The sequence below is a fragment of the Nannobrachium achirus genome (assembly GCF_963921795.1).
Source record: "Nannobrachium achirus genome assembly, chromosome: 14".
Classification (NCBI taxonomy): Eukaryota; Metazoa; Chordata; class Actinopteri; order Myctophiformes; family Myctophidae; genus Nannobrachium; species Nannobrachium achirus.
In genome coordinates this window covers 31,933,144-31,950,920 of record NC_137821.1, presented here as the reverse complement: position 1 = coordinate 31,950,920, position 17,777 = coordinate 31,933,144, and positions in this window count along the sequence as shown.

Below are 17,777 nucleotides of genomic sequence, written 5' to 3'. Positions count from 1 at the left end.
TCTTGCAATATTGGTGGATTTATAGTGAAGATGTTATGATAATGGTGGCACTAATTTGCATATACAGTAAATGGTATATGGGACATTTTGACAACCGCAGACCATCTACCCATGTATGCGAATGTGCTGCCCACTGAGTGCAATACAAGTAGGTATGTAGGTGTATGCAAACACGCACAAACACACGCACACACGCACACACTCACGCACACACACACACACACACACACACACACACACACACACACACAGAACACATACACACGCAGCATGCACACATACACCACAGGGGTGGCAGGATCTGCTGTGCTAAATCCCTAGGCCCCTTTCAATGGAATCTGACCAGACAAGTGTCCTCGACTCTCTCTCACGCACGCACACACACACACACACACACACGCACGCACACGCACAGGGATTCCCAGTTATACAGACAATCCCACGCATGCACACTCAATATTTTCCCTGCAAAGAAATCACATAAGTGTATTTAATAACATGGGTAGAAAACTGCCTTGCCAAAGGGCATGGACGCTCTAGCAAGCTGCCAACATCACTGATAAGATAACACCCACGTTTATACAGGCATGCACACACGCACGCACACACACGCACACACACACACACACACACACACACACACACACACACACACACACACACACACACACACACACACACACACACACACACACACACACACACACACACACACACACACACACACACACACACACACGAAGTGAACATACAGTGCCAGAGGACAGTTGTTTCTTGTGTGAGAGCACAAGAAACTCAATAATTAATATAAGACTTTAATTAAACATTATTGTGGAGCTGAACCATTTGTTAATAATTCATCGTCAAAACATTGCATGTGTGAGTATGTTTTGGGGTTGTTGTTTTTTTAAGATTAGTTTTTTGGCTTCCATGCCTTTATTGATCGTTTTTTAAGGTATGCAGCAAATGTTGTTGGGCGTCAGTTCAGCAAAAGCTAGGGTATGGCAAAGATGGGAGCCCTGATGGAAAAGAGGCATTACATTTTGTATAATACATGAAAATAGCAGAAAATTGCAGATCTACATGCTCATAACGCTGAGCATGTAGATCAGCTATCTATCTATAAATGCGAGAAGTCTCTGCGTGTCTGTCTGTCTGTGTGTCTGTAATCCGCGTATCTCGAGAACCGTTCGTCCCACCGGCTTCAGATTCGGCACGCGCGTTCCCCGCCGCGGTTTTCCCGAACCGGCGCGAAACGTTCGGAATCTCCTTATGCGGGGTTGATTGTTGACATCAGGCTGTTCCGGAGGAAATCGGCGCAAGCGCTGACTCATTGTGACATCACTTCATAAAAGGCTCTGACATCACGTACGCCACATGAGTCAACAAAAAATCTCTGTGAGTGTGTATGTATGTATGTAATCCGCGTATCTCGAGAACCGTTCGTCCCACGGGCACGCGCGTTCTCCATATATGGGCATAAAATGAATGCCGCCATATAGGCCTATGGGCATAAAATGGATTGCAGACAGACAGATACAGATATCTCCATATATGGACATAAATGGACAGAGGCAAACAGATGGTCAAAGATCTCCATATATGGGCATAAAATGGACGCAGACAGACAGATACAGATATCTCCATATATGGGCATAAATGGACACAGGCAAACAGATGTTCAAAACGGGTCCTATGACAACAGGTATAATGAGGTTTGCATTAAAGGGGGAACCGGCACTGTGTCTGCAACACAGTTGGAGGCACAGACAGATACTCCATATATGGGCATAACATGGACGCAGATAGACAGATATCTCCATATCTGGGCATAAAATGGACCCAGAACTATAACTGCAGTGATCTCCATATATGGACATAAAATGGACTAGGATTCGCCCGCCGCAGGCGGGCGATATTCTAGTTTTCACAATGTCTGAAAAAGAGTTTTGTCAGTTTTTACACGGATTTCTACAGTTTCTTGGGCTGAATATATATATATATATATATATATATATATATATATATCAAGTGCAGCTAAACTTAGCATGTTAGTAAACGTGACACAATTAACAATAATGCATTGCACCTGTGCAGCTGACCTGCGGAACCTGGGAATATACCATTTTGTCAAGATGGGGAGAATACAAGTGCGGAGAATATAATTATAATACCTTGTTAAAGTGACCATTTTGTTACATTTTGCATTTGTAGTATTCATTATAATGATCGAAATCGCTATGACCGCGCAGCGCCGTACTGCACGCTGGCCATGCTCCGCATCACGGCAACGCAGTGAAGACTGAAGAGAGATTCTCCCACTGCATAACTCCACCCCTGGTAGCGAAAAGTGAATGTTTTTTTTTCTGGTTGGCCAGTCAGGGAGTCTCAGGGACCAATCAGAAGGCTGACAAACGGTCTATCGACGCCCCAGAGCCTATGTGCCCGGACCGCTGGCCGGTGTTTGCTGTTTTAATCCAAGTCCCCTGAAGCTAGACAGATATTCATGTAGCAAAACACCCGTCCTTGATGACTCATGCTGCCCTCCTAAAAAGTACAATATTTTTTATAATTATTTTGGAAAATGAAAAGAATTATGCTGCATTCACACTGAGAAAAGCCAAGCTAATGGTTTGCTTGGTAATTCAATGTAATCTCAATGCAAACCAGCTTTTAATGCTTGAGATGCTCAGAACAAAGCTTGGACATTTTAAAAGCTATGAGTCACCAGAACCAAGGACGGATGTTTTAGATGAATCAGGGTTAAAATGGAGTTTGAAGTTACAATGGGTTTGTATATATGTAGAATAATTCAAGCAATTTAAAAATGTCCCGGGTGTTCCCAAAAGCATGATTAGACGATACAATGACCAAACATTTTAAGTGAAATACCGCTTTAAATCAATATGTTCTTATAATTTTCACCAAAAGTATAAACATGTTTCATTAAATTCATTCAAAGGCTATACTATGAGTCTGGACAGGCATGGATATAAACTGCAAATTAGGCACACAGTAAACTGTGATGCTGTATTTGTAGTTATCCCTTAATGCCATAAAATAGGCTGAATACACACATTTGAAATGCTTAAATTGGCTCCCATATGTCAAATATGTACCTTCATGACATCGTATCCAGTGATACTGTCAAAGCTCTGCAGAGTTGGTTATTAACTACATGAATGCAGGCATGCATGCACACACTCACGCGCATGCACACACACACACACACACACACACACACACACACACACACACACACACACACACACACACACACACACACACACACACACACACACACACCGCTGCCCGCGTCTGATCTGGCACAGACAAGCCGTTGCGTTGTCACAATTACGGCAACGCTGCGTCCGTCTCTAATTTACATCACCCTCTTCAAGGAACAGCCAAGAACATCCATTTTTAACAACATTAGCATGCACAGCGCTCTGCGACTCTCCACGGATTTAGAACAAGAGAGTGACGAGGTAATAATAAATTATGGATCTCTAAATCCATAGTTAAAATAAGACAAAGAGCCAAAGGACTATATTTCTTTAGATTGCTGTATTCTTGAGAGAGCAGACAAAGAAGACAAAACAGTGCGCATATCATCCTAGTGGTATGCTTGATAAATCTCTCCCCACCCTAACGGCAGGACAGAGGATTCTCTCTCTCCCAAAATGGAAGTTTAACATGTATATAAAGAGTACAGTTATGACAGTAAGAAGCGTGGAACTTATTCATTCGTTCCCATATCATAACAAGGAAGTAACAGGAAGAAAGTGACACGTAGTGTTGGTAATTTTCCACCACTCGTGACTTATATCAGAGGAAGACAGTGAGTCTGGTGACATACAGATACAGTATAAACCAAAACATGATTCTATTCAGGGCATTCAAAGTTATTATGACCTTTAATCAGTTTGCCTGAACCTACAGTATGCGACCAAAATGTGGTCTCTTATATACTGTACGTTCAGTTCATATTATGCCTTTATATGGTCATATGAGACTCATACACCAATAACATAATTATGTATCATAATTTATCCTAACAATCTATCCTTTTCATATTTGTATGAGGTTCATATGACCTCCATATTAAACATTTTATCAGGGTAATAATAATAATAATAATATTATGAAGACTTTAATAATATTTAGAAATTCAAATTTTCAAAAAGGACTGTAATAATATTTTTTTTAAAGGGAACTGGAATAAATCCTTAAAGTTTAAAGAAATGTGACACATCATTCATCGTTTTTTACAGATGAATGAAGACAGAATTAAAATTGAATAAACAGATAAAAATAAAGAATGAAAAATGAAAACCTGTAATAAAAGATTAATTAAAAAAAGTCCATAAGTCCAGTGATCGGATGACGATGACGACGATGATGGTGATGATGACGGGGACGATGATGACGGTGGTGGGGCAGTGGAGAGACGGCGGTGAGGACATGCAGAAGCTGTGGGTTCTTCTGGGTCTTAGATTGCGTCTTCTTTCAGGTGTTTCCTACGGGGGACGAAACCTGGCCAGTTTACTGTTTCCAAAACAATTTAGTTCAGAACTTCAGGTAGCGTTTGTACTACATGGCTGTATTTCAACAGTGCAACAGAAACTCACCGACCAGGCACCATTTTACTGGTGCCGCTGCGGTGGATTGGCTCGTGCACTGGTCTGGCCGGGCCTCAGGTCGTGGTTCGTCTGCACCCCATCAGTCAGGTGGTTTTCGATGATGACCCGATTCTCCTTCCCCACACTCTGCATTCCTCTCTCCGTCCAGTCTCAAGCCCATGTAAACAGAAATATTTCAAATTAAGTTTCAAATAAATCTTAAATCAATGAAAAACCAAATTAAATAAATTAAAATCAAATCAAAATTAAAATATATTAAACAATTAAAATATATTAAACACTCCCCTTCTTGTTACAACTTATAGTTGTGACATAAAAGTTAAATCAAATAATTTAAATTGTTTAAATCTTTAATTCATGCACTACAGTACAGTACAGTGGGTACAGGGGAGATAGGGACAGTTTGAAACTGTCTGTGATAAGTAATACGCCCTAGGTGCGAGAAAGGGACCTTGTGTCCTTCCCAGCGATGGGGTCTAATTTGGTTGTTATGGTAAACAGGGACATGACGTTCCCAACCAAGAGATTTATGGGTAATGGAGTTTTTAACAGTAAGAGAACAGAACAATTAAACAAAATACCATAGACAGTAAACAATCAGAACGTTTACGAAAAATAGGAGAAAGGAAAGTCTAAACAAGACATGTTCCCAAAACAATTCTCTCACACACAGACCATCTGACCTTGAAGGCTCCAGGTGGTTTCTCAGACAGGCACACATACGCTGCACTCAGAAGTGCACACACACTCACATACTGGGTCAGAGACACAGAGTTAGGGGGGGGGGGGGGGGTTGACAAGATGAGGGAGGGGGGGGGCGGCATGCACGCCCGCACACTCTCTCAGAACACCACTCACACGCACTTCCCCAAAACCTGTGCACACCCTCACACATACAGTAGCCTACGGCAAACTCATTCTCACAGAGAACTCATTCATCATATAAATGAAATTATACTATAATACACACCCAGAAGCCTCTGGAGGTTTTAAATCTTAACGTTACAACAGTTTAAATGAATTTAGGCATCAATAATTTTAGTTAGTTATTCTTAATCTTAAATCTTAACTTTAATTTCTCAGAGACATTTTAAAACGTCTTAAAAGTATTTAATATTACAGAAAACAGAACTGGTCAGTAACATAGTCTTAAAGATAAAATGTTGTTTCTCAATTTCCAAATGGCTTGGCGCAAAGCCATGAAACTGAGAGACCCAAATAAACACAGATTAATCGATACATAAACAGATAACAAATAATGACAAAACACTCCGCAAATTGATCTAACAGACACTCACTCGCGCAGTACAAAAACATCAAGCTGATTTAAAAAACGCACGCTTGGAACAATTAAACTATAACCAACAGGCAGACTAACAGCACACGCCCTAGGTTAAAGCCAAACAAAACAATAAGTTGAACAACAACTTGTGGAAGACGACGACCGTACCGAAAAAGTTAAAGTCTGAAAATCAGTATTGTCTCTGCCTCATCACAATGAGAGAGCGAGAGCACGAACCAGAAATAGTTAAAAATAGATTAAAGGTGTTGTACATACACCCTGAAACAAAGATGAAACAAAGAGTTTTACGACCATCTGTATCTAGTAGATAAGGATTAATTTACGACGCGTGTCAAACCAAAACATTATTAGGAGCTATCGGACTCCTCCAACGGAGAGAGAACATAATTCACAAATCATATTAATTATCATTACATTAACATCGTTAATTCAAAATTCAACAGACACGACACGTTACGGGGACTTAGTAAATATGTACTTATCTTAATCACTTAGGAATTTGCCGATGCGCAGAGATCCAGGAGGTGCAGCCGGGCGGTGGTGCATCGGTGGAAAATCCAGCCTTTCGTCACGGTCCGGTGCTGCTCCTGGATGTCTACGCGGTTCCACATTAATCCAAAACTCAGATAACACTGTTGTCTAAATAAAATCCTTTGTCTGAAAATACAGCAATGTAGAGAATTCCTTGCTGTTCTTTTAAAGCGTGTCGGAACGTTTTGGCCAGCCCTGGTGAGAGAAGGACCGTACTATCAGTACCGGTTCCTCAAGTCCCCCCCTGGCTGGTCAAACGCACCGCAGCTTGACCATTCTCGAAGGACCAATTAATAATAAATTATGGATCTCTAAATCCATAGTTAAAATAAGACAAAGAGCCAAAGGACTATATTTCTTTAGATTGCTGTATTCTTGAGAGAGCAGACAAAGAAGACAAAACAGTGCGCATATCATCCTAGTGGTATGCTTGATAAATCTCTCCCCACCCTAACGGCAGGACAGAGGATTCTCTCTCTCCCAAAATGGAAGTTTAACATGTATATAAAGAGTACAGTTATGACAGTAAGAAGCGTGGAACTTATTCATTCGTTCCCATATCATAACAAGGAAGTAACAGGAAGAAAGTGACACGTAGTGTTGGTAATTTTCCACCACTCGTGACTTATATCAGAGGAAGACAGTGAGTCTGGTGACATACAGATACAGTATAAACCAAAACATGATTCTATTCAGGGCATTCAAAGTTATTATGACCTTTAATCAGTTTGCCTGAACCTACAGTATGCGACCAAAATGTGGTCTCTTATATACTGTACGTTCAGTTCATATTATGCCTTTATATGGTCATATGAGACTCATACACCAATAACATAATTATGTATCATAATTTATCCTAACACGAGGCGTCCATGATGGAGAGATCAAAGGACGGAACGGGAGACTTCTTCAGAGATAGACAGGTGCGCAACTGGGAGCGAGATTAACCAATTTAGGTCTAGAATTATTGAATGCTTTAACCAGTGAAAAATAGCAGATCTACAAGCTTGCAGCGCGGCACTCTGTGCCGCGCTGCGAGCTTGTAGATCTGCTATTTTTGAAAAGTCGTGAAAATGTGAGCAAATCTTTGAATATATGTACTTTCAAAGCGAACGTTTGTAGCCTAACTCAAATTTTGCTTCATGGGTGGTCCCTGGAACTAAATATTTTGAGATGGGGGTCCGTGGCCAAATACTTCATCATTTTGGGGGTCCATCACATGAAAAGGTTTGAGAACCACTGACATAGTAGTCTCTCAAGAACAGACTAACTGAGCTCCAGTTAAGTGAAAAGGACCTTTTCTTTGACGATGGCTAGCCAGATTGCTGACAAACATAGGTCTAAAAAAAATAAAAAAATAAAAATAATAACCTTAGAAGGATTCAAAAGACTCTTATAGAATCGGGTCAAAATTCAAATTTTCACGATTTTTCAAAAATAGCAGATCTACAAGCTCATCAGCGCGGGAGCTTGTACAGTATATCTGCTATTTTTCAATAGTTAAAGCATAAAATAATAATACACAATACTGTGTACCCATTCTGAATGACTTAATAGCACGCGCGCCATCGTCACAAAGAGAATGCGTGTAATGCATTCCTCCTCTATTTTGACGTGCTGCACCCACAAAGTGTCGTGGCCCCCAGCACACGCGTTGGATTCCCATCATTATCTCCAGGAGAGAAATGGAGCTGAGGCCGCAAAGGTTGCAGAGAGAGGCATTTTATTCCAGGCTCCATTAACAGTCTATAGTTATTGCGACCGTAGGTCGCATTTACTATCAAACCCTGCACAAAGTGTAAGTCCGTCCGTCCGTCAGTCCGTCAGTCCGTCAGTCAGTCTGTCTGTCACACCTCACACGTCACACTCTTGCCCTGCTCATATCTCCGCAACCGTTGCCCCGATCCATGCCAAATCCCCCGGAGCCCCAGGTCCCTGGGGGACCCCCAGATGTAAAAAATGACCAAATGTGCTAAACTGACCAAATGACCACCCCAACGGGGCTGCTCACGGGGAATTCCCGGGGACCACCGACTCCTGGTGCTCCAGAACGGATGCAAAAGTGGTGGCGCCCCCAGTGGAGGACCCCCTACACTGCAGCTCACATAAAATGCCGTAACTCCGGCTAGGAGCGACCGGGACAGCCGGGGCCGGTACCTATTCGTCCGCCTTGCCGGCGCGGAGACCCCACCCCTCATTTCTCACATGGCCCTCTTCTAGCGCCACCATGAGGCCGATTCTTGCAAAACACATTTTTGGACACTGCTCCTACAATTTTTGCCCTAAAATCACGCAAATCGGTACACAGTATGTCTACACTCATCCCATCAACATGAATCTCTCCCATATAGCGCCACCTCCAGGCCGATTTTTAAAAACACATTTTTGGACACTGCTCCTACAGATTTTGCCCTAAAATCACGAAAATCACTACACAGTATGTCTACACTCATGTCATCAACATGGATCAGGAAGATTTTGGCAAAACACATTTTTTCCCTATTTGTGGAGATAAGTGACCTACGGTCGCTTATCTCCCGATTAGGGAGCCTTACTGGTACTGTAGCAGTGGTTCTCAAACTCTTTCAGGTCAAGGCCCCCAACTTAACGTAGGCCTATTAGTCGTGGACCCCATTCTGAAAGGATGTTGTGCCAGCTATAGGAACCCTCAGATTTGTATTGTTAAAGTATTTAAAAAATATTCAAGATTTGTTGGATTATTTCAAGATGTTTTGAAAATAGCAGATCTGCAAGCACGGGTCACAACAGCTCTGGAGCTGCCAAGAGTGTCGGTGGTCCTAAGCTAATCTTGCAATCTACTGAGGAGCAGTCAGTGCCAAATGTCTTGTGTACTCTGCCAGTAGGCCACAGAAGTATCTCAGTATCTAACCTATTACATTTCACAATTATGACAATTTACTTTAATTGTCCAGAATTTGGTGTCATACTGTACATCATAGACACTCAGGGACCATGCAGATTGGGAATGATGCAAAGTCAGCAACCTCACCTGTTTCGATAGATGGATTGATAGATACCTTTATTTAGCCTCGTAAACCAGGCTCCCCCTGCCAGGCCGGAGGAGTCTAGTTTACTAGGCTAACCTTTATTATCCCCAAGAGGGAGAATCAGTCACCCAGCGACAGTTATAAGATTACAAAGTTACAATGAAGTATGAGAAGAAAAGAAGAAAAGGTACTGTTGTGTACAGTGAAAAAACTAAACAAAAAAGAGCAGAATCAACAATGCAGAGCAGTCGTAACCGTGGCTAAAAGAATCAAAAATATAAGACATAATAGGTGCAAAGTATGCAAACATGACGCAAAGCCAAGCCAATGTGTCGAGTTGGCCAATGTGTTTTGGGTTCTTGAAAACCGTCCAATTAAAAATATCCAATCGGCACTGCACTCATCTGAGGGACCAACTAGGTTGGAGAGACATAGCGACAAGTTTTGAGGACAATTGCTCGGACAGCTCCCAAGTTATACTCGACACGCACGCACACACACACACACACACACACACACACACACACACACACACACACACACACACACACACACACACACACACACACACACACACACACACACACACACACACACACACACACACACACACACACACACACACACACACACACACACACACACACACACGTCCCCCCCCCCCCCATTCCTCCTGCCACTTCTGTGTTTATTTTCCACTCTGTGGCTTTCATGGGGTGTCTATCGTTCCATCCATCATCCTGCTAGCTGCCTTTGTTGTTTTTCTCGCTCTCTCAAAGAGCTGTTTAATGTGTACCCGTTACCTTTGCACTCCCTTCTGACGCTGGCAGGCCGTGGTCCATGTTGTGTCGGCCGTTTGAGTGTGTGAGTGTGATTGAGGGCGCGTGTGATTGAGTGTACGTGCGTCCGTGTGCTTGCGCGTGCATGCGTTTGCTCGCATGCCTTGACATAAACGCTTGTGACGGATGATCATAGCCAACTCATGATGAAGCCAGAACACTCACTCTCTCTCTTTCTCTCTCTCTGACACACACACACACACACACACACACACACACACACACACACACACACACACACACACACACACACACACACACACACACACACACACACACACACACACACACACACACACACACACACACACACACACACACACACACACAGGTTCTGTCTCTTTCCTCTCTCTTAATTTTTATTTCACCAGCTTTCCTCCTCTGCTCCAGTCCTGGGATATCCTCTCTTCTCCAGCCTCATCATCTCAATGTTTGGATCAAGGTCTTTCCTGTTTCACCCAACAGTAGCTTTCCGGCAGAACCAGACCGTGCAGACGAAAGCTAGTTAGCTGACAAATGCTGGGTATGGTGGATTGTGTGTGTGCGCGTGTGCGTGCGTGCGTGCGTGCGTGCGTGCGTGCGTGCGTGTGTGTGTCAGTCACCTCCCAGCGTACAGTAGCAGCAGGAAGGCAGATAGCACAGATAGCGTCTGCAATTTTCCAGCCTGCCAGGCTATTACTGTTCTGCAAAGAGAAGCTTCCTAATTGAGGGAGTTTGAGGGATTTAGAAGAGCGGGTATGAACTTGGGAGGAAATGGTGTGTGACCGAGCGTGCGCATGTGTGTTGGTGTGTGTGTGTGTGTGTGTGTGTGTGTGTGTGTATGTGTGTGTGTGATGTGTGATGTATGAAAGTGCCACTTTGATTTAATCCTTTCCAGACCCCTTGCTGTTAATTTCCACTGTTACCGTGGCTCCCACAAAAAAACAACTTCCTCTCGTTCTGCCACTTCATAGTTCCTGATTCATTAGCGGTCTGTGGCTGGCTGGAGGACATTTCCATCCAATTGTACGAGCAATACCCGTTTCCTCCCCTGATAGTGCAATTCATTCGCTCTCGCGCCATTCTGCTCACGCAGAACGCGTCAACGTGTGCATGTGTCTGCTGAAGGACCGACATCTTAGAACCACTTCTAAAATTCTGCCCGAACCCGACCATACCCTAAAATGTATGCTAATTAGTCGGGCCTCGGCCCGCCCAGTTAGGGCCCAGTTAGGGCCGGGACTCGGGCCGGTAGGGCCCAGTTAGGGCCTTGCCTTCATTTTCAGTCACGTTGAGAACTCTACCACGGCTTCCCTATTCAGGTGGGGGAACGTTAGCCAAAACTATAGACCATAAATATGAATGGACAGCGTCACAACAATTGTTTCTACTCTTCATCTCTCTCTCTCTCTCTCTCTCTCTCAGCTAAGGTTTCCTTAGTCTGAAAAGGGTTGAGGGCCCCTGCACTAGCCTATAAGGGGAATACCCCCTTAGCTGGGGGAGATATTAACTTTTTGGTCTTCAGGCAGAGGCTCTGAGCCCCTGCTGTTTTCCACTCTCTAACAAAGCTCACAACGCGTCGCATTGTGACGCGATTGTAGATCGGCAATTGTTTTTGGCAAATGTTCCGCCCAAGGATAATGGACGTTGGGGATATTTTGATTATCACGATAATATCGTAAATCACAATTTCTTTGGTGACAATAATCGTGATATGACATTTTCATATCGTCCCATCCCTACTTCTCCTTCCCCAAATCTCTGTCCTTCACCTCCAGTGACCAGCTCAAGAGATGGAATGCACAGGCAAGCCCAAAGCACTTCTAGAGTCTTCTATCCGCAAGGATTAAATGTAAATGATGGCATACATTAGGCATGCAGACATCCAAATGTGAAAAGGGAACTGGCCACAGTATAGCAAACTTCAGCCGGCATCACTTTCAAATGAGGTTTGTAGGGCATGCCCTCAGTGACAGCCAGCTCGCAGACTGCTTTAAGAATGTAGTCCGAAGCTCTCAATGGACAGCCGATGGCAATGTACAGAAACTATGCTGAGGAGATTCATGAAGTGACAGAGAACTGCTCACTAAACGCTGCAGACAACCAACTTGAGTAAAAGTATCAAAACTGAAATGTAGAAATACTCTGTTACGTAAAGTTAAGTAAAAAAAAGGTTTGGAATTTGAAAAGTACAAAAGTATTGGTATCAAAACGTACTTAAAATACCCAAAGAAATGTACTCATGCAGAATGTCCCCATTTCACATAAAATGTAATAATAATTCTTGAAATGACGTGTGAAGGCTTGTATTTGCATGCTTGTTGTTGTATTGTTGCTACCAGGGGAGCTGCCTTGGTGTTTTCCCTTTAGTTTGGTATCCACAACTCCTTCATGAAGATAACCCTAATGGGCCACTATTATATTCATCCACTATGGCTCCTTTTGCTGGTTTTCAAGCTTGTGCTGTATGTTTATTTGACCAACTACAGCAATGCTTATAGGATGAGACACTGTGGAGGCAGATATATGACTAATATACGTCATACTATACTGCACAGTGTATGTCCACATTCACAGATTGCCTGCAACGTCCCATGCGGCTAGTGCTGTGCGCTCTGTCGTACTGTATGTTCTCCATGGGTGTATTCTGCTACACCAGCCTATGTGTGACCCCTTCGCTGCCTTCCTGCACTGCTCAGGCAAATATAGAGAGAGAGATGTAGTGGCTTGTGTGGCAGCAAAGCCGCCCTCCGAACATATCCCAGAGAAAGCGTTTCCCCATTTCCCCTGTACTGTTACATAATGAATGACAGTGACAGGCGGGGAACACACACACACACGATATAGAGAGAGACAGCTTTGTGTGTGTTCCTGTGTGTGTGCGTGCAAATGTGGATGTTCTTGTGTGTACATGTTCATGTGTGATGCGTGCGTGTGTGTGTGTGTGTGTGTGCGTGCGTGTGCATGCTCGCACGTCTGTCTGTCTGTCTGTCTGTCTGTTCATGCGATCATTGTGTGCAAGGAAAGAGGGATGTGAGAAGGATGGGATGGGGAAGGGGGCAGAGAGACAGAGAGAAAACTAATTGGCACAGCACTGTAAGCATCATGCGGGCCACAGGCTGCTCCAAGTGGGGAGAGAGACTGCCACAGACAATCCAAGTCAATTTTCCCACTCAGCGGAGAGAGCTGAGGCATGCTTTGACATTGTGTTTTATCTCAGCGGGCCCCCCTCACTCATGTCAGGAGCTGGCATGGTCAGAACGAGAGGGAGAGAGAGAGAGAGAGAGAAAGCAGGGACGTGCAGGCCATTGGGAAAAGCGGGACAACTCCCGAACGGCCCGTTCATTCCCGGCCGGTCCAGGCCGACCATTAGGAAAAAAATCAAAATAAAATGTCTGCCTTTGTTCCATTTTGGGGTCTGGGCCAAGCCCCCAGAACCCAGGGCTAGATTTGAAGCAACCCCGATGGTGGCCAAAGTTGGAACTGCAGCCTAAACGCGCATTTTGGCCCCGCCCCCTCCACTCCAGACAGGAGAGGAGAGCAGCGTGACGTCATTTTGGAACCACGGTGGTTCCAATTCCCCCAGAATGCACCTGGATTTAGCTACATGCTAGCACGTAGCCGTTGCTTCAAAACGCCACTGAGCACTTGCATTGAAATGATAGTGGGGGCGGGGCTCGTCCGCTCTCTATTTTATATATACTCTATGGTCTGGGCGGCCAACAAAGTAAATCGTCACTCTTGGGCAGAAACCTTTTATCTCCAAGTTTCAAATTTGTAAATTTTTTCAAAGCCCTGCTTCATCATACAAGGCCGTCGCACAAAAGTAGTGAAAACAGCAGATCTACAAGCACACAACGCCTCGCGGTGTGAGGCGTTGTGTGCTTGTAGATCGGCTGTTTTCACTAGTTTAAATCATTTTTAAAATGATAAATCAAAACAAACAGTTTTGGACATACAAGGTTTCCACCCAACAACGACGAAATATAACTTATGTAATTGGCCCACTGGCTTGTCACTGTCACAAATCTTTGAGTAGCAGCAGTGCTATAGAGCGCTCTATAGCGCGCAATGAGGGCCTCTCCAACTCTTTTTCCCGGGCTGAATCAGGGGCCCAGCACGTCCCTGAGAGAAAGAGTACAGTAATGGGGAAGAAAAAGACAAAACAGAAGCCAAGAATCAAAGATTGGAGTGGACAGGGAGATAGGGAAGAGATGCAGACAAAGGCATTAGAAGACAGGTGACACTCAATCAAGTCCATATATACAGGACTTACTGTATCTCTGCTGCAGTGCAGTCATTGTTTGGCACACAGAGTCATTTAATACAGTTACAGTACATCCAATCGATGGCATCTTTTGCTAATCTCTCAATAAAGTCTGCAGACACTTGCTGTAGCCATTCTGCCGATGAAAGAGCTACTGAAACTGATGGTGATTTACAGTGCATCATTCGTGCTCAGAGTTGTACTGTATATCAAACAGGCAAAACCCAGTATCCTTCTACTGGTAAGACACATCGGGGCGACAAGCGAGTGAGGTCGCGCCATGTCTTGCCCATCTGGCCAGTGATGTATATCGGACCAGTTACCCATATATGGAGACCCCTGGTACCCATATATGGAGATGTGCCCAAACATGCTTACTCAGTTATTTGTTATGTGAAAGTCCTGATGTCTATGACATCTGACATCGTACATAAAATCCCTTTTATGCCCATACGTGGAGATCCCTGTCTGTAGAACCAGCCACACAGATATGGGCTGTCTTGGCCATCTGTCTTGGCCATATATGGATTCTGTTAGTGTGGTATGTGGCCGATGTGGCCTCCATATACGTATGGGCATTCCCATATGAAGTCCTGTTAGATATGGGATTAATATTGATGACATCAGCGAACTCCATATATGGGCATAAAAGGGATTCTGTTAGTGTGGTTCCCCTGACGTGACAATGATGTCAGAGCATGATAACAGAGCGGTGTCACATACTAAATTGTGACTGAAGGTCGCAATTAATTCACTCGGAAAGCATCCGACCAAACGGTCTCCACCTTGGCGTGGGACGTGCGTGCATTTGACCCCGAGGTGTGCAGTCGCCAATCAGACAGACAGACAGACGAACGGCTTCCGAGAACAGGAAAAAGAGAGAGCAAAAACACGAGTATCTGTATCCGTCTGCCCATGGGTCAGAGGAGGACGCAGACATTATCCTTGTGTTCGTGAGATTGGCTTCCCTGATTGGCTAAGGCAAACCCTGACCCATCGACTTCACGGACTGACGGAGCTTCGCGGAACGTTTGTGCCACAAAGCCATTAGAAATGGAACAGAAAGTGGTCAAAAGTCATATGGAAGAATGGGATAGAGCAGTGGTCTTTAACGTTTTCAGGCCAAGGACCCCTTAGTTGAGAGAGAGATGAAGCAGACCTTTTCATAGATTCCATAGTCTCATCGTTGGACAGCACGATCATCAGTGTATTTTGGATTCATGTCAATGTGTGTTTTCAGATATTTAACCACTTGAACCGACAATACTTAATAAATGTGACTTCACTCTGTACTAGTCTGCTCTTTTCCCCCATAGACTAAAGCTCTTTGCTGAAAATAGCTGCGAGGCGTTGTGAGCTTGTAGATCTGCTATTTTTGGCTAAAGTTCTCAGAATAAGGACACTAGGGTTCATTTGGTTAATATAGAAAAGGAGAAAAAAAGCTTCTATCACTCAAAGATTTGGAGGACCCCCTGTAGTAACTCTGAGGATCCCCTAGGGGTCCCGGACCCCCTGTTGACCCCTGGGATAGAAGAACAAGTAGTTATGTTGGGAAGGAGAAGAAGAAGGAATGCACCAGCACCACAGACGCTGTCTGGTGCCTTCCACATACTGTGCCCAGGGGCGTCACAAGGGGTAGGAAAGTGGGACTGAGTTACTGGGGCCCAAGGTGGAGGGGCCCCCCTTATAACTTTATCTATTGAAAAATAGCAGATATACAAGCTCACAGCGCGGCACCGAGTGCCGCGCTGCGAGCTTGTAGATCTGCTATTTTTGAAAAGTTGTGAAAATGTGTGAAAATCTTTGAATATATGTATTTTTTAAGCGAACGTTTCTAACTAAAACTTTGCTTCTGGGGGTCCCTGGAACTAAATATTTTGAGATCGGGGTCCGTGGCCAAATACATATCATCTTGGGGGTCCTTGACATAGGTTCCTTGCACACATTTTCACGATTTTTCAAAAATAGCAGATATACAAGCTCGCAGCGCGGCACTCGGTGCCACGCTGTGAGCTTGTATATCTGCTATTTTTCAATAGTTAACATTCATGGGGGGCCCGCAGTGAATCCTTGTACCCATGGCCCAGAATTTGGTGTGACGCCCCTGACTGTGCCCACCTGCAATCCAGCGTGCATCTCCCTGCCACGCTGAATAAAACATTGTACGAGACCCACTTTGTGCTCGGCCATTACTTCTTAACAGCTCTATTTTTATAAGCTAGCTGCCATTAGCATTGACACACAGAGGCCATCAGCTCCCTCACATGCGTGCTTCAGTATGCACTTGCCCCGGTGGAACTCCACATGAGATGATGTAACGTGAAATGTGACCATATGGGAAGTACAGCAAGAGAGGGCCAAAATGCAGACCACGGGGGATGTCATAAATACGACTATACCCTATAGCAGGGGTCCTCAATAGGCGGACCGCGGTCCATGTCCGGACCACGAGGCACCGCCGACCGGACCCAGGACGAATTATAGTAAAAAAAATAAAAAAATAAAAAAATCTGAAAATATCTCGTTTCCACTTCTCGTTCACTTCATTGCATGCGCTCTGAGACTGTGTGTGTGCGTGTGTGAGAGAGAGAGACAACGACGCGCTGATTGGCTGATGCCGGGATACATAGTATTATGGGATGTCATCTCTATGACAACGACGCGCTGACAGGCTGTTACCACAGACCGTGCGTGGAAGCTTTCAGAGCAGGCAGCTAGCAGCTAGCTCTAGCTGCAGCCTGCAACAGTGCAACTAGTTATAAATCAGTGGGTTTCATTCACGCACATCAACATCAACGTGTGAATACGTTTGCAGGATTGTAATCTTCTCTCAGGAGAGTTTGTCGCGACGCGCCACGGCCCGTGACGGCCGCCTCTCTTTCTGCATGGTGAGCTGCACGCAGTACTCGGTACATTACAGGAGTGAGCCACGAGCTGTTTCGTCAATCGTCACCGACGCGCAACAACTTGTTTTCAGATCGATATTCACGTTGCGACACAAGCATAAATTATTCGAAGATTATCCCAGTTTGTTAAAAGAAACCAGAGCAACTAACACTAGTGCAAAATATCTCTGCTCCACATTGATTTACTACTGTTTTCCTTTCAATGGGTTGTTGTTGTTCTTTAGTCAAGTGAAGTGAGGTCCCCAAATGATTTTGGAGGACTCAGAGACAGAGTCCCCAGGCCAGGCCAGGCCAGATGACA